The 14310-nt window shown below is 40.6% G+C and overlaps 1 protein-coding gene across 4 annotated transcripts in view; it reads right to left on the reverse strand.

Annotated features, from left to right (window-relative positions):
- The window catches only part of TGFBRAP1 (transforming growth factor beta receptor associated protein 1), a 56239-nt gene extending 46622 nt beyond the window's left edge, over positions 1-9617 (reverse strand). For 3 of the 4 annotated variants that reach the window (XR_008391487.1, XM_053664621.1, XM_037134269.2), the window contains exon 1: positions 9513-9599. The gene's annotated coding sequence lies outside the window, so the exon portion shown is untranslated. Of the gene's footprint in view, positions 1-9512 lie in introns of all 4 variants that reach the window. The other variant, XM_037134268.2, reaches the window with a different exon arrangement.
- Positions 9618-14310: the final 4693 nt, after the last annotated feature.

The following is a 14310-nucleotide window of genomic DNA, read 5'->3' on the forward strand; positions in this document are numbered from 1 at the left end:
AACTGAAAGCTGACAAAATAACATTCTGGTACTTAAAATATTAAAAGATACACTTTAGGCCATACCTCCCTCTATTATTAAGTCCAACTTATTAGGATCTGAATTCAGAGAGGTTTTAACATGGTAATAAAATTAAAAATTTCTCTAAGGTGTACATTTCGCACTTTATTGTGTGATTTCAAGTTGACCTGAAATTTAAAGCACTGTGACTTTTTGTTAGAATGTCACCTTTAAAGCATAGATATTATTAAAAGATCAACCTTTTAATAATTTTCTCAAAATTGCATAATTAGTAGCATGCTTGTGGACAACTGTTTTAAAAATAACTACACATGCAACAAGCACCTCTAAGTATATAAAAACAAAACAAAACCAAAAAACAATTACAAGACACTTCCATATCCCAACAGTCGTCCAATTTCATTAAGGAAATAGAAATGGGAAAATAATCAAGTAACCGTATAAAGCAGTATGTACTAAGGGCCACAGTTAAAATATTAGTAATTACTTTTTTATCAAATTAAGACTATACACACAGCCACCAGTGATAATTAGAATCTAAGTAAGTGTCTTTGAAAACGCTAATATAAAAATGCTGATTTTCTTCTACAGATATACACAGAAACATCACCTTTTAGTTAACACCTGTAGCCACTGTTAAAAGAACTTGTTGCTTTGGCACCTTCCCTGAGGCTTTTCAGGTTTTCTAAGATTCACCTCAAAAATAACAATCTCAGCCTACCAGTTTATGGTACTTTGTTATGGCAGCCCTAGCGAACTAGTGATACTCCATTCTCTACCCAACATTGGCCTGGGAGACTTTGCCAGTTGAAAAAGATCAGTTATGACGAATTGAAACAGGCATAAAACTATAATTATTTACAGATGACATTACTGTTTTCACAGAAATGCATGAATAACCTATTATCATTTTCAAAGTTCAGAAATTTTGTTTAATTTAAAAGATCATTATACCAAAGTGTGGACCCTGAGAAAGATGATACCTATTAAGAAGGGCTTCTGGTGGCTAACTAGGCTCAAATGAAAAACAACAAAAACAGAGCCTAGCAACCATTTCTATACAGGGAACTCTCGCACAAACCACACTTCAGGGAGAAGCCTGTGCTGAACTACTTGCCTCCCACACTGAACTGCCCACCTGTGCTGTGTTCCTGCCAAGTGAGCCAGCCCTTATAAAGGAGTTCTTGGAATAGTGTTTAGACCAATAGGACTGAAGCTTTCCATATTTTCCCCCATCAACCTCTTCACTAACCAATCAGAAAGGCTCCATCCTGACCAATCAGGAAAGTGTTTTTTTGACCAATCAAACTCAGGAGATTTGAAGCCCTCATTTGCATGAGGACAGGATTCAGGAGCTAGGATTTCTGTCTATCTAAGTCAGCTTGCCTCTGGCTAGGAGAGTGCTTATTCCCTTTCTACCTGTGTTCCCTGGCTGGAGCTGAAACACCCAAGATAAAACACCGAGGATGTCTCACTGAAGCAGAGCAGAGCAGAATTATCTAGCTGGAAAGGAGACGGCCTGGCCTCAGGGCAGCCTTGCATTCACACTGTGCTGCTTCATAATTGAGCTGTAACACTATTAGGCTTTCCTACAACTGTACAGTATCACAGTTGAGCAGTTTGCACCGAATAAAATTTCCTTCTTCACTGCATTCCAAATTGGGCATTTCTGTTGGCAATGAATTGGTGCCAACAACTATTGGTTCACAAATTTAATCTGCATTTTTACATAGAAGAATTAGAAACTTTAGCCTTAACAAAACACATTTACACTAGCATGAAAAGTTAGGTATCAAGGAATTATTTAACAAAGGTATCTCAGACCTTTATGAAGAAAATTTAAAAATCTTGTGATACATTAAAGAAGACCTACACTACAACCTGACCACATGCTTCTGTAGAAAACAATGAGTTGGCTTTAAAATTTAAATGCAAATCAAAATACCATCATGCATCATATCACGTTTTGATCAACAAGCCTCATGTATGATGCTGGTCCCATAAGATCATAACGGAACTGAAAATTTCCTAGCACCTAGTGATTTTGTAGCCATCTTAACATCTGAGTGCAACTTATCTCTTCCACATTTGTGGAGATGCTGATGTAAATAATCATACAGTGCTGCCAGTCATATAAAAGGACAGTATATCCAATTATGTATAATACATAATTCTTGATGGTAATAAATAGTTATGTTATGGTTTATATATTTACTATACTTTCAATAATTATCTTAGAGTATACTTCTTAGAGTATACTCTTTCTACTTATTTTAAAGTTTTCTGTAAAATAGCATGCTGTGTTACGTTGGCAGCAGCCTCACAGATCTCATATTTACAGCATCTCTTGATTGCATCATGTTCTCTTATGCTTGATTTAATCTTGTGTTGTTTTGTACACTAACTGCTGTATGGGCTTATAGCCTAGGAGCAATATGCTGTACCACCTGGCCTAGGTGTATAGTACACTGTACCATCTAGGTTTGTGTAAGTGCACCCTATTATATTCACACGATAATGAGATCACAGAACATTGCATTTCATAAGCTGTACCGGTACTCCAATCATTAAGCAGCACACGACTCCCTAGAATAGTCGAAACAATCTTAAAAATGAAGAACAAAGCTGAAAGACCTACACTGACTGATTTTAGAAACTGTTATAAAATTGCTATAATTAAGACATCATGGAAAAACAAATAGATCATTAGAATAGAAGAGAAAGTCCAAAATTAGACCCATAGATATACATTCAATTGATTCTTGACAAAGGCACAAATGCAATTCAATGGGCAAAGAAAAGTCATTTCAATACATGCTGCTGGAGCAACAGGATAATCTTACGAGAAAAAAATTAACCTTAATTATCCCTACCTCACACCATGGATTAATACAATAATTAATTTGAGATACCTCAAATTATTTTAAAACTATAGGCTAAAACTATAAAGCCTACAGAACAAAACATAGAAGAATATCTTTGAGACACTGGTGTATATAAATATTTCTTAGCTCTAGCTAAGCCATAATAAGCACTAGCCATAAAAGAAAAAGTTGATAAATTGAATTTTATATAAATTAAAACCTTATGCCCATTGAAAGACACCATTATGGAAATGAATAGGCAACCCCCAGACTGGGAGAAAATTTTGTAATAATATATATGGCAAAGGGCTCACCCATGTCCAGAATATACAAAAACTCCTACAAACAAAAAGTCACAATGATACACTGTTTTACAACTGTAGTGATAAGAATCACTACAATTAAAAAGACTGACAACACTAAATGTTAATGAGGATGTAGGACTAGAAATCTCATACTTTGTTGGAACATAAAATGGTACCATCACTTTGGAAGTCTTGCTTTTTATAAAGTTAAACATGCATTTATCCTGTCACCCTGCAAGTCCATATTTCACATTTCCATCTTTTTTGAGTATATACCAATATCCGCAAAAAGATATGTACAAGGATGTGCACATCAGCCTTATTCATAATAACCAAAAAAAGGAATCAGCTCAGTTTTACCCATTTATACCCAGTTTCTGAATGGTCTCAGTGATGGAGGCTGACCTGATGTCTGGACTGAGCTAGCTCAGAAAAGTCTGGTGGTAGACTCATTTGGGTGGAGGCAGGTACTGGCATTGGCCTGGCTCAGGTCAGCTTGCTAATCAATAAAGCATAAGTGGTGTGGGCAGTTACTAAGGGATATGCATGCTACCCAGTGTCCAGCCTCTGTGTTCACATCCCTGTTGCACTGAGCACTAACCCTCCTCCCTGGTACCAGCCCACCCCTGCACTCATCTTTCCTCTCCTGGCCATGCTGTCATAGGTATGAAGCAGGAGAGGTAGCTATGAGCGGACACATTTTTTCCTTTGCCCTCTCCTATGTTCCTGACTGAATGAACAGCAAAAGTTCTTCCACTACAAGCTACCTTCAGATGTTCTCTTTGTCCTAAATGAGCTAAATAAATGTTAACTGAAGTCCTCTACTAAAAACAAACGGCTAAACACCTCCAATTCCTGTGGGTAACTGCACTGGCGCTCTGATTAATCACCTTCAGTCTGTAGAAATAACACACTTATTTTTACAGACTGAAATAAAGTAAAACCACATCAGTGTCTCAAAACTTCAGCTAGCACCTAGAAGATGAATTTTAATAGCTTTGTGGGCCAATTAGCTCTCTTCTTAGGATATAAATTGACTATAACTATAATCAAAATCACCTCAACATCAAAGAAAATATGAATTATTTCACTGACCACTCTAAAGTCAGATGAGGTTTGATAGGACTTAAAGACTCAGTGGTCACAAACAAAATTTGTGTGTGTATGTTAAGAAAGCTTAACGTTTTTGTTCTTTAACTGCAGTTGCCTCAGAAAAAGACCTCTTCTAAATCCTCAAGGTAATGTCACAGGGTAACTGGGAGACTGGGCATACAAAAACAAAAGAGAAACATGACAGGCAACAAAAGGACATTTATGTCCTGGCTCACCAGGGGTGCGGGGAGGCTTGCTTGCTGGTGCTGGACACCAGTGACCTGCCTTCCTGAGAAATCCAGGGAAGTTTCATGACCGTCGCTCCTGTTGCTTCAGAGTGACATGGAATGCAGCTCAATGTTAAATTCAAATGTAATTGAGTCAAGTCACCACTGTGGTGTTCATGGAAAAAGTATTTCACCACTACCTAATAATCATGAGAAAACGCCAAACTACCCCAAACAGAGAGACATTCTACAAAAATCCCTGCCTTTCTTCCAAGAGTGCTAACCAAGGAGACATGACAAGGAAACCAACCAGAACAGGATCATGGAACAGAAAAGACACTAGTTGGAGTAACTGGTGAAATCAAATCAAGTCTGCAGGTTGGCTACTAACACTGATGTAAACTTATTAGTTTTGATCACTATACTAAGGCCAGACAAGATGTTAACAAAAGGGAAAGCTGAGTGTATATGAGCTACTAGAAAGAGTACAAAAATATGTGTACTATTTTTCAACTCTTAAGTAAGCCCAAATTTACTTCAGTACAGAAAGCTTAAATAAAAAGGTAAGTGTAATCATAGTTTATAGTAATCATAGTTTTTATCTTCTTACCTTGGAGTAATTAAAAAAAAAAAAAGAAAAGAGAGCTGAGCATCTCCTTTTCTAGCAGGAAAAGGGACAGCCAGAGCAACCTGTCTCAGTGACCAGAAAGAAAATGGGACATGCAATGACCAGCACTCCAGCAGAACACCCCCAAGTGCCTCAGGTCATGGAGACAACATCATAATCTTTTTTATTCAGCTACTTTTGGGGGTGTATTTTCTAAACTTTGTGTCCTAACTTAAAATTACATGTACAAATAATACCTACATATTGCTTTTTCTCTTGAATGCATTTCAAAGAGGAGACTGTGGGACTTTTGCTCATTTGAAATATTTCTCCTACAGGAATTCAGATTGGATTGGGATAAATGTGAGCTGACTCCTGCTGAGTCCAAAATCTGATACCCTATGAGTTCAGGAGAAGCAGACAAGTGAGATGCTCTGACGGACAGCTGTAGGGTTCCAGGTAACCAGCTAGGATGAGGCCTTCTAAATGTTCTCCCTCTGTAGTAAGTTTGGTTCAAGGCCCTAGAGCTAAGCTGGGTCATGCAGTGAGGGGTGGTAAAGTGGGCAGCATGCAATGCAGACATTCTCATATTAATCTGGGGATCCAGAGCTCCAGCGGCTTGGCCAAGTGTTCTGATCTTAGGTGAGTCACTTAGAGCTCTGGGCCTGTCACGTCCTTGTGAAGTAGGAATTGGGGCTGGGCAATATGCTTCCCCTGTGTTATTATCTAGTTCCTCTGAAGGACCGGGTAGTGATAACACTATTACAGGGGAGCTAAGACTTCTGGAAGGCTCATTATGTGCCAGACTCCATATTAAATGCTCTCTTCATGCTCACAAGCCTATAAGGCCAAGTACGATCATTATTCCATCTGCTTTGGAGGAAACGGAGGTTTCGAAATGTTGAGTGACCATGGAGAGCTGAGATCCCAACCCAGGCTGCCTGCCTCAAAAGCACACACCTTAACCAATGAGCCAGCTGCTCCCCAACTCCTGCTGCTCCAAGTCTACACAAAGGCCAGGCACCATTTGACTGCTCCCTGGCCAATGCCCTGGCTAATCACTGGGTTTGGTCGAATACCAAGTTACTAGACATAAATGATATCATTTCAATCTCACATCACTCTAAGAGGTGGATATTACTATGGACATGCAGAGATATTTGGTGGCTTGCTCAAGGTTACACAGCTACCAGGTGATGAAACAGGGTCTTCAATCCCAGTGTCTGTTTCTGACTCCAAAGCCATATTCTTTCCACTCTACTGATTCAAGGGGTCAAATAAGATTTCAGATGCTTAGAATTCAGTCCTCCTGAAGAAAACTGACAACTATAAACATGAGGCCACTGTGGTATCATGTGTCAGAGATTGCCGAAGGCTAGTTATAGTACAATAAACCCATCAGAATGACCTGAAAGATTATCTTTAAAAAGAAACAAATGCAGGTAAAGTCTAACATCTCACTTGTCATCTTGATACTATTCTGCACAAACCTATGTGTGACTAGTCATAGTTGGTATCCTTTTCCTGGGCAATTCTAATCAAAATTATTTAAATATATTTGTAAATACTCATAACTCATCAGTATTTATATACACATACATACCATTTATATACACCATATATATACATACCACATGTGTACACATATAATGTGTGAGTGTTTATGTATATATTATATACACCCTGTAATAGTAACATCGACAGTTAAAACTGAATAAAGGACTTGGGAGAGGGGGAAGGAGTGGAGTGGGAATACGGGTCTCTAGAACATTTTCTTCATAACATTTTCCTCAACATTTGGACCTTCAAACAGCCACAAAGAATTTCCAGTGCCTCCTGGATGTTGGGCAATTATTCCCTGTTACATATATTGTTTTTCATTTTTAATTTATTTTGTTTTTTGTTTTAATTTATTTTTGTTTTTTTTCAAATTACAAGAGAAAGTTTATTTAGAAAGTTACAGATGTAGTGGAAATGAACCAGCTGGGCTGTGTAGGCTCCAGAAACAAGTTACAGAAGCAAAAGAAGGGCCCTTGGAGCTTGGGAAAGGGGAAGGCAAAGGTAATATGCCTGGTGGGGGAAGTGGGGGATGGGAAAAGCAACAGCTCTTGTTTTGCACAAAGCATTCAGGCTCACTTGGGGGGGCCTAAATTAACTTGTTACTGCTACATTCATATTTAGTAGTTAACATATCCATTACATTTGCTCTATTCCCCCCTCCCTTCCCCTGCATTTTTTAATAAAGAAAAACCGGTCAGGTTTGCCACAGAAGAGATGAGTTGTAAAGTATGGGCTAAAATATTCAGCAGGATCCAAACACCTGGCTACCACAATGATTAATGTATTTCTAATGAGCACTGGATTCAGCCCAAGATGAAGATACGCATCTCATTAAGTAAAATTTCCTAGAGTTTTCTTCAAGGATCACAAATGTTTAATATTAGCATGAAGGAGTAAGCAATAATAACAACTTTATTTTTTCCTGAACAGAAATTCTAGTTGCAAATCAGGTCTAGAAAACTTAGCATTTTTTAAAACGGCAGCTGGATCTGTTTAATGTGAGAATGGACCCTTACAAATCCCTGTGACTGGAGTGTTGGGCAGAGGTTGAATCAGCCTGAGAGCCTGCGGTGGTGTACACAGTCCTCCCAACTCTAGGACCAGATGACAGCTGCCGGAGGCGGAGAGTGGAGGAGAAAGGCCAAGGGTACCTACCACCTGATTTCTTTGCAAAATGCATATACTGTGCCATGTACAGCAAATTGGGATCAGGACCCACAAGGAATCTAACTCCAGAGTAAAGCATTCATTGGGTTAACAATTCCAGCTGACTCTTGAACAACACAGGTTAGAACTGCGTGGGTCCACTAATACATGAATTCTTTAGAAACAAGTATGTGGTTGAAAACAGTATTTTTAATCCACTGTCGGGAATCCACAGATCTGGAGGGCTAACTGTATGCATAGTTCTATGCCATTTTATATAAGGGACTTAACGATACAAGGATTTTGGTATCTGTGGGGACAACTAAAGTTAAGTTGTGGGGGAATTTAAAACCAGATTTCCCCCTGTGCAAGGTCAACTGGCAGGGTCAGGGCTGGAACCCACAGCTCTGTACTCACTGTCACGGTGGAGCAGATACCCTGGAGCCTGGGTTAGCTGAAGACAGGCTCCCAACGAGTCGAGTCGGGTCAGGGCTATTTCTAGTGCCACACATCAAAGAAGAGGCTACTCTAGTGACTGCTGAGGCTGGCGGAAATAGAAGGAAAAAGGAAGCAGCCGGCCAGATGTTCCTTCCTAGCTGACCATAGTGCTGGAACCTTCTGGCTGACCAACAGAGAGAATCAAGTCCACAAGGAGGGCATAGCAGTAGTGGGCACCCACAGACCCTTCCATATCCTGAGTTCTAACTCCAGGTAAGTCAGCTCACACTGCAGAGGACCCCCTCCTTGCACACTTCTCTCAGTGCCTTAACCTGTCACTACAATCACTTCTGCAGCTCCTTCCCTCAGAAGGACAGGTGCTGGCCCCCCAGCACTTCATGAAGGATTAAACCCTAGCACCCAATACAGTCATTCTCATTAAGAAGCACTGGGTGAACCGCTATTTCCAGTAGCCAGGAAGGGCCCCCAGAGTGGCCTGCAGACTTTGTGAGGGTCACCCAAAAGCCAATGAGAACAGAAATAATGACAGCTCAGACAACTGGAAAGACAGCTTCTGTCTTTAGAGTCATTCCCATTTTACACACAGGGAGGCAAGCCGAAAACCCAACTTCCACCTGCCTCTCTAGGCCAATGAAAGGGCAAATCGCACAGGGGGAGGCAGCTTCCAGAGAGTAGGGGCGAGATCTCTGTCCCTCCTCCCCAACACACCCTGCCCAGTATCCAGGTTCAGGGAACAAGTCGGGCCTGAATGTGACCCAGAATTTGAGCTCTGAAATCCCAAGAGCTTCAGGAAACATCAACTACAGAGATAAAACAGGTCCATACAAGGGGTGGAAGAGCAAGGGGAGCAGGGGCATATTCCTGTCCGGCTCCTCCCTCCAGAAAAACCAACAGCCTACCTCCAAACAAGGATTAATTTTCAAATCTTCCCCAAACACACACCCACTCCCTCCTCACACGCCAAAACATCCACACTCAGACCCCACACTCGGGCACATCTGCCCACACACGTGCACGCTTGTACACCCGGACCCCTACACTTGCACACTCGTCCCGCATTTGACAGGCACTTGCCCCCCACGCATTCTTGCCCGCGCACGCACCCAGGCCCCCCAGGCACCCATACTTCGCTCGCCCTCCACCCCACCGGTCCCCGCCCTCCAGCCCCTCTTTCCGAGCGCTCTCGGTCTCCCGTCCCATAATTCGGACGCCCGCCACCCTCTTCACTGACCCGCACGGCGCCCGTTGGCCTCCACCGTCCCTGCGGCCTGGGCCCAGTGCCGCCGGCCACCCGCTCCCGGCCGCGGCTCTCGGGCTGGTCCGGCCGCGCCGCCGCCGCTTCCCGTCACGTGGGGCGGCCGCCCTGCACCGGGAGGGCGGGAGCACGCGTGTCCCTGCGCCATCACCCCGGGCCCCCGCCACCTTCCGGGCGCCCAAGGGGTTTAGAAATTCTGTTCCCAACCCAGCGACCAATGGGGTCCCCCTCTTGGCCTCACTTTCCTCCTAAGGGATCACAACAGCGCCGGCCTCGTGGGCGGTTGTGGTGGTAAATGAGTTCATTGCTGTAAATTGGGGAGAACACTGGCACAGAGTAGGTGTTCATGAAGTGTTAGAGATGACTGCTTAATGTATTTTCTCCTTCCCCACCGGCAATGTACAGCTTCATGAAAACATGAGCAGTGTCTGATTTACTCACTACTCTTACTTCTAACACCAAAACAAGCTAGCCATAGTGAAGGCACCCGGGAAATACTCGCTGAAAAAATGAATGAACAGACCGACTGACCGACCAACCAACCAACTAACCAATCAATCCTGGGAAAATCTTAACCACTCTGCCTGTCAATCAACTTGAGATGCTAACTTGCTGGTGGTGCTCCCTGACACTGAAATGTAGTGTTAAGCAGCTAATCGCTGACTGGTCGGGGCCTAAAATCCACTGGTCGGTCGCAGAGGTGATACCTACTGACTGCCAGACCCTGGGCTAAAGGCCTTATTGCAATGATGTCATTTAAGCCTCCCTAGGTCCTTATCAAGTAAGTGCTATTAATCTCTCCATTTCACAGATGAGTTGACTGAGGCAAAAAGAAGTGAATGATTTATCCCAAATTCCATGGTAGTAAGAATAGAACAAGAACCCAGAATTCAAAACCAGTGTATTTTTTATAGATATAAAATTAATTTCTATTGATTGAAGTGTTTATGGAACATTTGTGTTCTGTCTTAAAAGTGTGTATTAACAAAAAAGGGGAAAAAGATAATTTAGAAATAATTATTTCCTTTATGAAAGGCTTTACCATAGAATTTTTAAAATGGCAATCTCCACATGTGCACATTATTCCTTCTGGAAACATTTGTTCTTCCTGGAACTATCTGAGAAGTCTATTTAACATATGACAGGAACCTATATGTAAATAATTATTCCATAACTTGGGAAATATCTACATCAGGGCTAACTCTAAATTCCTCATGTTGTTTTAAGTGATTACACTTGAGCAGAAATATCAGTCATGTTGTCATGTTTTTCCAAGGAATGTTTAATTAACTTTTTATTGATATTTATTAAATATCCCTTGGGTCCATACTACACACATTATGAGTATTTTATAAAATGTGAAAAAGATGTGTTCTAATAGATTATTTAAGATTGAGTTGAATAAAGACAACTGAATGCTTTTAATAGCTGCCATCTACTCTCAAACCATATCTTCACACATGCATTCAAGGTTCCTCACTGGCTTTAAGCTCTTAAAAGTGAATGTGTCTATCAAGTTTTGCTGTGTCTATCTGCACCAAGGAAGCACTTAACCAATATTAAAAATTCCTGATACTCAAAATTAATAAATTAGGCTATCTTTAAAAGAGTCTTTTATGCTAAGATTTGGTTACTCTATAAACTCTCTTGTTAAAAGAACACATCTGGCTTGGATATCAGTTTAGAATATGAGATTAAGCAAATAAGGTTACATTTATGATTTTTTTTTAGCAAACACACCTTACTAGAATCCATGTTAGAGTTTTTATATGCTTTAGCTCTTTTAATAATATATATACATGTTCATGTACTTGTAATCTAGATTCAGTAAAATAAACTTTTCAACTGTTATCCAAACCAACTATTTCTTGAGCAGTTCCTATGTGCCAAGTGCTATGGCTGAGGCTGCTGTGTATACTGAAATGAGCACACTGCCCGTCCTGGAGCCACTTAATTTACTTCAAAGATTTACAAACTATGATCAGTAATGAGCAGTACCAAAATTGCCTTGGAAGTTGTTATAAATGCAAATTTCTATGCCACTATCCAAACCTACTAAGTCAGAAACTTGGGGGTGAGAAGAGGTGGAACCCAGCACAATGTTTTTTACAAGCTGTCCAGATGACTCTAATGCTCACTGAGTTTTGAGAACCACTGATTTAGCGGGATATGTGGAAGAAATACCCTCCTAACCATATCCTAAAGTAAAAAATAATGTGCTCCTGAGGTCTGATGACAGGAGAGGTCAGTTAGGAAGTGCCTGAGGATCTGGAAAGGTTTAGTGATATTCATTCATCACACACTTACTGTTCTTACACTGTGTACCAGGCACTATGCTAGGTGCTGAGAACACAGAGATGTAAGACACTGAAGCAGCTCATTAAACAGGCGTCCTGAATGAGCTTTACAAGAAAGCCAGCAGGCAGTTTAAGCATGTAAATAAATCTTTATGGGAAGATTGTAAAATGAATGAGATACTACAATAATAAAAAATATAATAATTAATCATTATTATGGTACTGAAGGTAGTTATTTAAAACTCAAAGCAGAACTGTTGTTTTAAATACCTAAAAACACAGATCCAAAACGTGAAGTGTGAAGTGTTTTTTAAATTGTTACATTCATGTCGAAGCTCTTTGATTTATGCTCAGGTGTATTTTTGACAAATAATGATAAAATATTTGTAACATAAACATCTTGAATATTATACTATAGACAAGAGAAATCAACACTCAAAAGTTCTCAGTATATATTTCATTTATAATTCATTCAATAAATGTTTATTGAGTACCTAATAAGTGCAAGCCCTCACTGTGAGTACCAGTGATGAGATGGGAGATTAGAAGCAAATGTATGGCCCCTGACATCAGGCAAGGCAGTTGGTTGGTTTCCCTCAGCTTTGTTCTTGTCAACAATAAGCACCAAATAAAAATGTTAATGATTAAAACCCCATGATCTTTGAGGGGAAAACTCTCATAATACTCAACTTAAAACTTTATGATCACTATATAATACAGATAATACTGTAGCAGAAGTAAACTTCAGTCTATGAACTCAAAAGTGTAACAATTTTTTTCCTGTAACTGAGCTTTATTTCTATTTTAAGCCCCCACTTGGCTGCAATAAGAATAATCTTATCAATGGAGGCCTGACTCCTTCCTTGGGGCTGTGTCTAGAATAGGGAGTTTCTGAAGTGCAAAAGTGAGGATACGTAAAAGATGACAGATCTCTGCATCACTGGTTCCCATAAGGGTTCTAAGATGTTCTTTGTACACCCTGGTGTTGGTTTTCAGTCTTGCTCCTCCAATCATGGTGATTGCATGGCTTGAGGGTTTGTGGCTTCCTTGTCCTGCAATCTGGCAGTAATCTCTGTGAGGGGCCCTGCTGCCTAGACATATTTGAAACATCACCTCAGAATTTGTTAGAAATGCAAATTCTCCCCCGCCCTAAGTTCCTACCTCAGAAACACTGATTAAAACAGTCAGCAGACTATAATACTCTGAAGCTCCACTCTCCTAGGCTCTATCCAGAATGGAGTGGCGGCAGGCATTCCCAGTCTCCCCTTCCTTTGGAGAGGGGTTTGGGGTATGGTATTACAATGTCATTCTACTTCTTCCTTTCTGAAACCTGATTAATTTTTTCTGCCTCAGATGCCATTCCCTCTACCCTGATATTTTAGCTTCAGAGACACCTAGAATTATCTGAATGAATTTAGTTTTAGGCAGGGAAGTACTTTTATTTTTAAGCTGGGAAGTTCTAGGAGAAAAACAAAGCACAGGTCTTATCTGTAACAAAACATTTTTGCTGATGAAGAGCTTGAGGTTTCAGGTTAGGGGACTGGTTCAGAAAACCACAGTAAGAAACTTTGTATTTTCAAACTCTTAATCTCAAGTTTGTTTTTGTGGGTTTTTTTTTTTTGCCCTCACCTCCACCACCATCCTACCACTTCTGTCCTTCGACAATAGGCTACAACAAATAAGTCAATAGGTCAACAGGCTACAATAAGTAGCCTATTGACAACAATAAGTCAATAGGCTACAACAAATCTCCAGGTAAAGGCAACAGTGGAGGCACTGTTCATACTTTAGCTCCCATCTCACAAAATTATGAGGTGGTAGTGTTTTCCATTTCACAGGTGAGGAAGCTAAAACAGGTTTGCAACAGTGGGGAACTGCAACCCACTCCACCACTTTTGACATTTCTGCAAATGTTGACACTAATACACAGCTTGTTGATAAATAACATATTTGTATAAGACTCCTAGGAGCTAACTTAAAAAGATACAGATTCCAAACTTCAAGCACTTCAGCTCTGGGAGATCTGCTGACTTTCATCCATGAAGCCAGGATGACTAAACCAAGATGATGCACATCGGACCATCACTTACCTTATCAGAATGGACCACACTGGTCTGCAAGCAGAGAACTTTTCAACCCTCTCCATCTCTTTGTTCTGCTTCTCCTCTTCCTCCTTATAATAATCTCTGTCTGCACAGAGGCATGAAGTTGGGCTTTGAGACAATGTTCCCCATCTTCCAGGTTGCCAGCACCTAAAAATAAACCACTTTCCTCTACATAAGCACCCGTCTCTGTCAAGTATTGGCTTTCAAAGCAGCAGAGATCAGAAGCTGCATTTGGTTACAGGTTGACATGAAGTATTTCTCAGTACCACTGCCAGTTATTAAGCACCTACTCTGTGTCAAGTATGTTATATAATCTTGACTCCTTTGAAAATTCTTCACAGAAGGTGTTAGCAGAGCCTTCCTCTGATAAGG

This window comes from Artibeus jamaicensis, unplaced genomic scaffold, assembly GCF_021234435.1.
Source record: "Artibeus jamaicensis isolate MK-2021 breed Jamaican fruit bat unplaced genomic scaffold, CSHL_Jam_final contig_384, whole genome shotgun sequence".
Classification (NCBI taxonomy): Eukaryota; Metazoa; Chordata; class Mammalia; order Chiroptera; family Phyllostomidae; genus Artibeus; species Artibeus jamaicensis.